General features: G+C 36.6%; 1 pseudogene; it reads left to right on the top strand.

Moving 5' to 3' along the window:
• Positions 1 to 3,214: 3,214 nt before the first annotated feature.
• On the top strand, positions 3,215 to 4,095 carry LOC122468889 (annotated as a pseudogene).
• Positions 4,096 to 11,307: the final 7,212 nt, after the last annotated feature.

The raw sequence follows: 11,307 nt of genomic DNA, 5'->3' as shown, positions 1-11,307 counted from the left end.
TGATGTTTTGGAGACTTTTATAGATTTCAGTGATTTATTTTGTGCTGACACAAGATATTCAATGCATAAATTCATGAGAATGAAGCATGTGCTGTGAATATAATGCTCCAAAATTTAGAGGATTTTAGAGGACAGAAATACAGTCTCTTCATTAGCTTGAGTTCTCATGTTAAGGCCAGCCAAATTATCTCCAAGCCAAGGTTTAAACCCTGGGTATATGTTAGACTCTTAGAGTTTTAAAGTACTTAATACGTCCTTCCAGGCTACAACACAGAGCAATTACATGAAAATCTGTGGAGAGAGAGTTTAAGGATTTTATATATATGTGTATATATGTATATATATACACATATATATATGTATATATACATATATATATGTGTATATATATATCACATATATTGTATATATGCATAATATATATATTGCATATATTGTACATATATTGTGTATATATATAATATGGATATATTATAATATATATTATATTTTGGAGATATGTATATATATACATATCAGGATGGCAAACTGCTCATCTGAACAATGGGCTGAAGTCATAGCCTTCTCTAACACTTGCCATAGCATGAAGCAGTGATTTTCCATGGAGTTCAATTTTGCCCCTCTGAAGACATTTGGCAAAGTCTGAAAACATTTTTGGTTGTCACAATTTAAGGGTATTGTTGACATCTAGTGAGTAGAAGCCAAGAGTGTGGCTAAACATTTACAATGCTCAAGAAATTGTTCAGACCAAAATATCAATAGTGCCAAGGTTGAGAAATCCTGAGATGGAGTGACCAGTGACTCATGCACTGGAGGACCAAGAACCAAATCCATGTATCTATAATCATTTTTAAAGTACCTTCTATTTATCTCCTAATTCTAAAAACTCTAAGAAACAATAGGAAAAAGGGCTCTCTTCTCTTTCTTTCAACTTTAGCTTTCTGTTTCTTCTTCTATTAATCTTCCCTACTGCCATCCAGTTTGAAAGTGGATGGATAGTATAAAAAGTTCATGCAAGTCCTTCTTTTTCTCTCCCTCCCTCCCTTTCTCCCTCTAACCCTTCTTCCTTCCTTCCCTTGTTCCTTGTTTTTGCATATTTAATCCTTTGTATGTTGCCAACGAAATTGTATTATTATGTTAAATAATAACTACAGTTTGAAGAAAGAAACCAATCCAAACCAATGGATCATGACAGAGACAGTAGAATTCATACTATGCAATTTATCATTTGACCCATATTGTAATCTTCCATAGGTGGCCAAGCAAAGAATAAATTTCATAGGAAGGCCCATTCCCTTTGGGAAGGCCCATTTAGCAATAAAAACTCAGCTAATTATGAAAAATGTACTAATGTATTTTTTTTTTTACATAATAAACATGTCAGAAATAGATACATTATATACGCTGCCATTGTGAGGCAGCTTGAGGCAGGAGATGACAGAAGCTGGTTAGAGTTAAAGTAATTGGAGCTTAAAGGGGATGGGGTTAGAGAAATGTAGACGTGGTTTACTTGGTTGGAAAGAATTGTGGTCTCTGAATGTCTTGAATGAAGACAGTATAAGGAAGGACAGAAAGGTTGAGAATATAACTTTGGTAAGATGGCAATTTGTATGTTATGAACATTAGGTTTGTACACAAAAGGCAAAAGTACAGTTGTTTTATGTTTTGATTGATGGGTAGAGATCAAGCCAAATGAGTTTCTTTCTTTCATCATCAGAGTTTTTTTGTTTGTTTTTTGTTTGTTTGTTTGTTTGTTTGCAAGGAAGATAAGGTAGCTTAGATTGTTTAGATACTATTTTTTCTCTGTTACATTATCTAAAACCTCAGTGTTGTTTTTTTTTTTTTTTTCCTCTTCAGGAGGAATTGTTCCATAAATGGGTGTAGATTTGGTGTGTTCATGGAGAAGGTGAGTTCAGGATCTTCCTATGTCACTATCTTGAATCAGAACTCCCTAAAGCCTCAGTGTTCTTTTGCTTAAAATAATATTATTCCAGTTTGCTTTAATAAAGGGAATTGTAGATTTGACTTCCAAATTATTAATTGGAAACTCTAGATAATTCAGGATTCTAGAAATTTTATGAGGGCCCATAGTTGGACAGGGATGAAGTAAAGTCCAGGACTGGCACCAGGATTTCCAGACATTCAGCTATCAGTAGGTTTACACCTCATCAGGGAGCAAATTTTTGTTGGTCCAAGTCTATGTTGCTCATACATTTGGGCTACAGTTTTTGCTTAAATATCTTTGTTTCTGCATAATAATTGTCTGATTCTTCTGACTATGCTTTTTCCTTGGTGTTCTGCTTCGAATTCTTTCCTGAGACTGGAGACCTGTTCTGAACTCCAGCCCCCAACAGTCCTTGCCAGCTCCTGGCTCCTATACTACAGCTCTGGTCTCCAAAACTACCAGCTGAGTAGAGATAGGTACATGCAATGATTGATAAGAGTGAAGTCAAGGTCTCCAAGTGAGTAAGTGAGTGAGTGAGTGAGTAAGTGAAAACACAACGGGGAAAGAAAACATTTGGTAAAGTCGTCAGTGATTCTTGACCCCAAAATAAGCCTTTTCTAGATCATAAGAGAAGCAGTCATCTTTCATCATTTTGATCCTGCGTGCAAAAAACCAGAAATGAAATATTTGCAGTGATGCAAGCTGGCTTTGAAATCAGCAAGCCTTGGCTCACACCCTTCACCAAATTGGCGCATTCGTTGGGAATGGTGTTCAAAGCAGCTTACAGTAGGAATGGGAAAAGCAGCTTTTGATTCTCTGGAAAAAAAAATATGCGACAGTATTTCCTTTGGAATTCACACTCAGGCTTGACACTCTCAGCATATAAATGTGCAGAAAGATGAAGGCGTCTTACATTCAAATTTAATTAATTTATTATTAGGCAACTAAACTGTGTGTAACAGCAGGTGCTGATTGATTTAACAAGTGTACTTACTCCACGTTTTAAAATATCCCATGAAGTGTCTAATTTCACTCTGTGAAGTACTTCTGTGTAGCAACTCAGAGAAAATTAGATTAAATCCATATATCTTACGGTTTGGGGGTGGTTTACTAATAAGATGCTGATACGGTACGTACAGGCTAACCTGCAAAGATGAGGTTGGTCTTTGGTCTTTGGTCTTTGGCTTTCCCATATAGCCTTTTATTGTCTTCAGTTGTCACTGGTCCAGATCTTGCAGACATTCCTATAGCGCTGACCAGTTAAAAGACATGGTCTCAAGTTCTTTCCCATCTTGCAAGGTGGCAAGTGATAAAGCTGACAAACCAGATACTAAGGAGAAGAAACCTGAAGCCAAGAAGCCTGATGTTGGTGGCAAGGTTAAGAAGGGTAACCTCAAGGCTAAAACGCCAGAGAAGGGGAAGGCCCACTGCAGCCAAAACCCTGTCCTAGTCAGAGGAGGTGGCAGATATTCCCGATCTTCTGCGTATTCAAGAAAGGCCATGTACAAGGGGAAGTATTCAACACCGAAATTCAGGCTTGAAAAGAAAAAGGAGAAGGTTCTTGCTACTCTCACAAAGTCACTTCGTGGTGACGAGCATGGTGGCAGCAAAGTGGTTAAACTTCACAAACTGCCTGGGCGTTATCTTACGGAAGGTATGCTCAGAAGCTGTTGAGTCACAGCAAAAAACCTGTCAGGCAGCAGGTGAGAAAACTGGGAGCTAACATCACTCCTGGGATCATTTTTACCATCCTCCCTGGAAGCCACAAAGGCAAGAGGGTGGTTTTCCTGAAGCAATGGAGCAGTGGTTTGCTACTTGTGACTGGTCCTCTGGCCCTCAATCGAGTTCCTCTGTGTAGAACACCCCAGAAACTGGTGATTGCCACTTCCACCAAAATTGATATCAACAGTTGGAAAATTCCAAAACGTCTCTCTGATGCTCACTCCAAAGGGAAGAAGCTGCACACACCCAGACACCAGGAAGGTGAGATCTTCGACATGGAGAAAGAGAAATAGGAGATTACAGAGCAGTGCAAAGTTGATCAAAGAGCTGTGGACTCACAGATTCTGCCAAAACTAAAGCTGTTCCTCAACTTCAGGGCTAACTCCGCTCTCACAAATGGAGTTTATCGTCAGAAATTGGTGTTCTAAATTTCTTACAAGGAGCCTAATTAAATAACTGATCCATTAAAAATGAAAAAAAAAACCAGTCTTAAAAATACAAAAACCACATACAGGCATTAGACAGTAAATTTCTGGAGATACTCCTTCTATAGCCATCTTCAAAAAATACGCATTTAAAGATGAGCATTTCAAGTTAAGAATATGGGGATACATTTCAGGGGAAAAATGGAGGCAGTTCACAACACCTCCACATTCCTTATGTATTTAGTGTTCAATCTTGAAAAGAGAATGTCATACACTTTATTGTAGTCTCGAATCTGCAATTAACATAACTTGTAAGTAGTATAGATACTATGCTTATATGGAGACATCTGTCATATTTAAAATTATATAATATTATAATTTGATACATTTCTTTTGGGATCTTGACATTTGACAAAAATTGTCATTGACCAGTTAGTCTCTTGCATAATATTTTTTTAAGTTTATTTATTTATTCTGGGAGAAAGAAAGAGAGAGAGAGAGAGAATGCATGTACAAGTGGGGGAGAGACAGAGACAGAGGGAGAGAGAGAGGATCCCAAGCAGGCTTTGTGCTGTCAGTGAAGAGACCAATGGCAAGACTCAATCTTATGAACCACTATATCATGACCTGAGCTGAAATCAAAAGTCAGACGCTTAACCTACTGAAACACCCAGGTGTCCCGTTTCTTTTGCATAACATTTATTGTCCCTACGTATGTTATAGGTAAATAATTGCGCTGTATTTAAACAGCTCTTTGACTTCACATTTCTGTGGGTAAACCTGAGTTCTAATGGCTTGGGCCTAACACTTCTACATGAATACATGTTAGAGATAGATGGAAACAAGTATAAACAGGGTTAAGTTCAGAAGAAATAGGTTCAAAGTAAATCACATGGAAGAAAAATAAAGACCACAAATACCAGGTGGGACAAATTTGTCTTTGTGCAAGTATTTCAGGACAAATTTAGAAATGGTCATACTTGACCACAGGATGAAGGTGAATCAGAGCAGTGGGCCACAACTAATAATAACGAGTATAATACAATGACACGTGAATGGGGAAAAAACTGACCTGTTACTTTTTTGATTAGCCCACTCTTCACCAAAACTAATAAATTCTATTGATCAGGGGAAGGAAACTGAGTATAATCAGTACTTTTAAACGCCATGGTCAACTTCTCCTTTCTAGAAAGTTGTGAATATGAACCTGTATATCTACAATTAAGAACTATAGAAATGAATGAAAATAAAAATTATATTGAAATCATCTTACGATCTATAGTACCAAGTCTTTTTCTAAGCTTATTGTTGAAAATTAGTTATGCCCATAAATTGAAATTTGATGACAGAACAGAACTTTCAGGGCAAAATTTGAGTTTGAATAAAAATAACAACAAATTGAGGCACCTGAGGGGCTCAGTTGGTTGAGTGTCTGACTCTTGATTCTGGCTCAGGTTATGATCCCAGGTCAGGGTATCCAGCCTTGCATCGGGCTCTGCACTGAGCTCAGAGCTTGCTTAAGGTTCATTCTCTCTCTCTCTTTCTTTCCCTCTGCCCCTCTCTGCCTCTAAAATAAAAAAAATAAAAAATGAAAAAAGGAAAATAGTAAAACAAAAAATTTAAAAAACAGTGAATTGTTAAGTAAGCATTATAAGCAAATACTTGCCTGTTTCAGGCTGTTACTGCATATTTTCTCTCCATTTATTCTGAATCTACTTTTTTATTCTTTCAAAGAGTTTAATGTTTTTCTCCATCAACATCTTGTATGTTAGAGTCTACACAATTATTTTTGTTATGGAAATAGCATCGTATTCTATTTTTTTCTCTATGATTATTGGTTGTATTGTCAATTTGTGTGAATAATTCATGAATTTAGAAACTTGACCAAAGTCTCTTATTGCTTTATTAGCCTGTTTATGAATCTGTGATACATCACTTACAAATACATTTCTTTTTCATTCTTATTCTCAATTTCCATTTTCTTATCTGATTATGCTTGTCAGGGCCTATACTACTATATTTATCAGAACAGATTTTATACCAAAAACCTACAGGAAACACCACAATTCATTTGCAGACTAAAGGACTCATTACATTTAAGACAAGGAACAGGCAAATAGCTCTATTATTATGCATATTTTCTGTATTTAAAAAAATCTTCATATTTATTAACTCAAGCTTAATAATTGCATATTCCAACCTTCCATTCCTATTTTAATTACCTTAATGGCTACTGGTGTTCTATTTTTTCTTATGCTGATTTTACATTTAGTGTTTTTTGAAATGTTTATATTTATGCTTTATTCAACTATATAGTGAATAAATTTTGTATACTATTTTTTTTTCTTTAATGTCTATTGTGTGTTTGGAATTTTAAATGTATACATGCTTACGAAAATATATTTGGCATATATATGTCTATATGAATATATATTAAAGAAGGAAACAAATATTAACAGGATTAAGTTCATATTGTAATTAAAATGATTCTACTTTCCTCTCCCTACCCTATTTCTCATCAATGTCAGGTTTTTAAGCTCTGAGATAGTTTCTGCATTTTTAACAATCTGTGTGCTCTTTTTTATTTTTATTTTGTTTAATGTTTAGAACGAGCAAAAGAGAAGAGAGAGAGGGAGACAGGCTCCAGGCTCTGAGCTGTCAGCACAGAGTCCAACACGAGGCTTGAACCCACGAACTGTGAGATCATGACCTGAGCTAAAGTCAGATACTTAACTGACTGAGCCACCCAGGCGCCCCCTTTACGTATGTATGTATGTATGTATGCATGTGTTTATTTACTTATTTATTTTAATTTTTTAAATGTTTATTTACTTTTGAGAGAGAGAGAGACAGAGACAGAGACAGAGACAAAGCTCAAGCAGGGGAGGAGCAGAGACAGAGAGATACAGAATCTGAAGCAGGCTCATTGTGTGTTTTTAATGTATTTATTCACTTATGTCTTTTTTTCTTTTTTTTAATTTTCTTCTATTTTCTTCTAATAGGACCACTCAGTTTCAGTTGTTTCAGTTACTGGTTGTTATTTTTTTTTTAATTTTTTTAACATTGTATTTATTTTTGAGACAGAGAGAGACAGAGCATGGACAGGGGAGGGGCAGAGAGAGAGGGAGACACGGATCCGAAACAGGCTCCAGGCTCCGAGCTGTCAGCACAGAGCCCGACTCGGGGCTCAAACCCATGGACCGCGAGATCATGACCTGAGCCGAAGTCGGCTGCCCAACCAACAGAGCCACCCAGGCGCCCCAATGGCTGTTATTTTAATACATGTACTTTCAGTTACAAATTTCCCTGTATGTACTGCTTTTTTTGTATCTGTCAGATTTTGGCATATAGTAGTTTTGTTTTCATTCAAGTCTAAAGGGTTTCATAAATTTCTCTTTACACAAATTACATCTGATAGTTTTTTTTTTATTTTTTTTTCAATGTTTATTTATTTTTGGGACAGAGAGAGACAGAGCATGAACGGGGGAGGGGCAGAGAGAGAGGGAGATGCAGAATCTGAAACAAGCTCCAGGCTCTGAGCGGTCAGCACAGAGCCTGACGTGGGGCTTGAACTCACAGACCGCGACATGGTGACCTGAGCCAAAGTCGGACACTTAACCGACTGAGCCACCCAGGTGCCCGGCACTTGATGTATTTCACGATAGAATAGTGTTGGAAACCAAACAGCTGGCATAGCTTACATATCTATTTATCTTGAAGAATTCAGGACTTATTTTTCTTAGTGGCCTACCTCACCCAAGATCGTTTTCCAAGAGAGTCTTCATACGGATTTAAAATTTCTGAGACGCTGTACGCTCAAGTTTTGTTTTGTTTTGTTTTCACTTTTAACTGGTAGTTGCACAGGATTAAAATAATACCTTGACTGGGGCGCCTGGGTGGCGGAGTTGGTTAAGCGTCCAACTTCAGCCAGGTCACGATCTCGCGGTCCGTGAGTTCGAGCCCCTCATCAGGCTCTGGGCTGATGGCTGGGAGCCTGGAGCCTGTTCCGATTCTGTGTCTCCCTCTCTCTTTGCCCCTCCCCCGTTCATGCTCTGTCTCTCTCTGTCCCAAAATAAATAAAAGACGTTGAAAAAAAAATTAAAAAAAAAATAATAATACCTTGACTTGACTTTCTTTCCCTTCAGTACTGTGAAAATACTATTCTCCTATTTACTCAACTATTGCTAATGAGAAAATTGAAATACACTTGTATCTTGTTTCCTGATGGGTGGTTGGGTTTTTCTTTAAGGAAGATTTTATCTTTTCAGTCTTTAGTTTAAATATAATGTGTCTGTACATAGCAATCTAAAAACCTACTTTGTATGGCAGCATAGGGAGCTTTTCAATCTGAATTAACTTTCCTTTAATAGGAGAAACTCTGAGTCTAATGTTCCATGAGTCTATTTCCTTAAATATTTTCTTTCCTGCCACTCTAGCTTTTGTGCTGGGTCTCTTAATTTAGAGACGACGACACTTCTGTTTTGTACCATCACCCATACTTTTTGACTCTCCTTTGATATTTTTATCCCTTTGTTGTCTAGCAGATATTAACCCAATATTCTTTTTTTTTTTTTTTTTCACATTTATTTCTTTTTGAGAGACAGAGAGAGACAGAGCACAAGTGGCGGAAGGCAGAGAGAGAATGAGACACAGAATCCGAAGCAGGCTCCAGGCTCTGAGCTGTCAGCACACAGCCGGACGCGGGGCTCGAACCCATGGACCGCGAGATCATGACCTGAGCCGAAGTCGAAGGCTCAACCGACTGAGCCACCCAGGCGCCGCTTAACCCAATATTCTAATGTTTAAAGTTATTTTGGTCTGCAAGCAGACTATTCTTCAATCCACCCACGAAATTTGTATTTCAGCTACAAATTCAGTGTGTCTCATGACTTTCTTTGCAGTTGGCCTTTCTTCATGACCGTTTCTTTCTTAGTTTTACACATACACCCTTTCACCTCTTTGACAAAATTTTTTAGGTTAAGTCTAAATTTTTGTGCTCTGTTTATTAACTTTGCCTCGTGTGGTATAGTCAACGAAGATTTTTTTCCTTTTCTAAAATTGTGCAGCACTCAAATTTGATTATTACACTTTGCAAGCAAATATTCTCTCAAATATTCCATCAGGTACCTTGGCTCTTAATTTAGATCCTGGTGGAGGAAGTGGTGACTAAGACTATTGTGATTATGTAATGTACCATCCAAGTCAGGACATTTTTGAGTGAGAAGAGTGTGTTAAAATAATTAAAATCATACATTTTTATTAAGTAGTTGCTTATTAATGGCATGTTTTATTTTGCCGTGGATCTTCAAATTGTTCTTCTCACAAATTATTTTCAAAGATAAGATTCTTTCAAAACTAAAATATACCTGTCTACACTAAATTTTGAAAAATAGATTATTTTTAATTTCTTATTTCAACATTACTTTAAAAACACCATAAGCAGAATCATGGAATCATTATTCTTAATGTATGTGTATATATTGTATGTATATATATATATTTTTTTAATTTCTTGTGCTGTTTATTTATTTTTGTGTGAGAGAGAAACAGCGTGAGCAGGGAAGAAGCAGAAAGAGAGGGAGACACAGAATTCCAAACAGGATCTGACACGGGGCTCAAACTCACGAACTGAGAGATCATGACCTGAACCGAAGTCAAATGTTTAACTGGGTGAGCCACCCAAGTACCCCTTTATGTATATATATTAAACACATTTCATATAATACATGTAATGTGTTTAATACTATGGAACTGATATTTATCTGGGAGTATATTTTTAAAATATGCTCTGTTTAACTTTATGTTTTTATAAAATTCCTTGTAATCTTCTTCAAACTTTTATGTTATGCTTAAAAAATTCAAAATAATTGTCTTCAATTGACTTTTATACTGCAGGTCATAATATTTTTTATTATAATATTTTTATTATATTCCCTATGCTGTACTTTTCATATGACTGCCTCTTCAGATCATAATTTTTTTTAGGTTTATTTCTTTATTTTGAGAGATGGAGGACAAGAGAGAGCATGCCCACGCAAAGAGAGGTGGGGCAGAGAGAGAGGGAGAGAGACTCCTGAGCAGGCTCCACTCTGTGAATGTAGAGCCCATCCAGGGGCTCAAACTCTTGAACCGTGAAATCATGACCTGAGTTGAAATCAAGATTCGGACACGTAACTGACTGAGCCACCCAGGCGCCCTTCAAGGTCATAATATTTTAATTGAATAAAATCTTGCAACATATATTTATATACCCGATAAACTCAGATGAAATAATACTAAATGGAGAAGATTATGAATTCTAACTTTTTATGTTAAAAAATGTGTAAATATTTCATCCCGTGTTTTTTTGGCCTCCATTCTGAGTATATTTCTTTAACAAATATTTTTACGAGGCAAAATTTATACAATAAGTCTTTAAACTTTATTATTATTTTGAACGTTTTGGCAAACATAGACGCTAGAAATCAGAATCCTTTTCAAATGCATTCAATTCCAGTATGGAATATAAACTTAACCAATGAAAATAAGAAGTCCATCAAGATTTCTTCCCACAGGGGCACCTGGGTGGCGCAGTCGGTTAAGCATCCGACTTCAGCCAGGTCACGATCTCGCGGTCCGGGAGTTCGAGCCCCGCGTCGGGCTCTGGGCTGATGGCTCGGAGCCTGGAGCCAGTTTCCGATTCTGTGTCTCCCTCTCTCTCTGCCCCTCCCCCGTTCATGCTCTGTCGCTCTCTGTCCCAAAAATAAATAAACGTTGAAAAAAAAAATTAAAAAAAAAAAAAGATTTCTTCCCACATATGAGGTATTCCAAATCACAATACTAAAATTTCAAATTTCAAATTGTAAACTCTTCAATCTCTCATAGATTGTCTATTTTTTTTCTTAGTTTTTGGAGATATACATTGTAATATGTTACTTTTTGAAAGCTTTCTTTTCGATAATTATAAGTGAAAACCACTTCTAAACTTTAATTGATAATAAGTAGCAAAGAAAGGTGACATTTACTGCAACGGCAAGTCATTTTTGTGTTAATAACAGCTTCATCGCCTATTTCTTGTAGCTTGTTTGCTATAGCTGTGTATTTTTAGGAATGTTAGTCAATTTTATCAACCAGTTTATATTTAGATTGATAGAGTACTGCAGTCTGGATGGACAAAATTATTACCTTTATGTGTACCCCACTAATTCCAAGTACATTTCTATTCCAAAGCTTTCT

This window comes from Prionailurus bengalensis, chromosome B1 (genome assembly GCF_016509475.1).
Source record: "Prionailurus bengalensis isolate Pbe53 chromosome B1, Fcat_Pben_1.1_paternal_pri, whole genome shotgun sequence".
In the NCBI taxonomy this organism is placed as follows: domain Eukaryota; kingdom Metazoa; phylum Chordata; class Mammalia; order Carnivora; family Felidae; genus Prionailurus; species Prionailurus bengalensis.
Note: the sequence above shows the minus strand (reverse complement) of the source record. Positions and strands in the feature narration are given on the sequence as shown.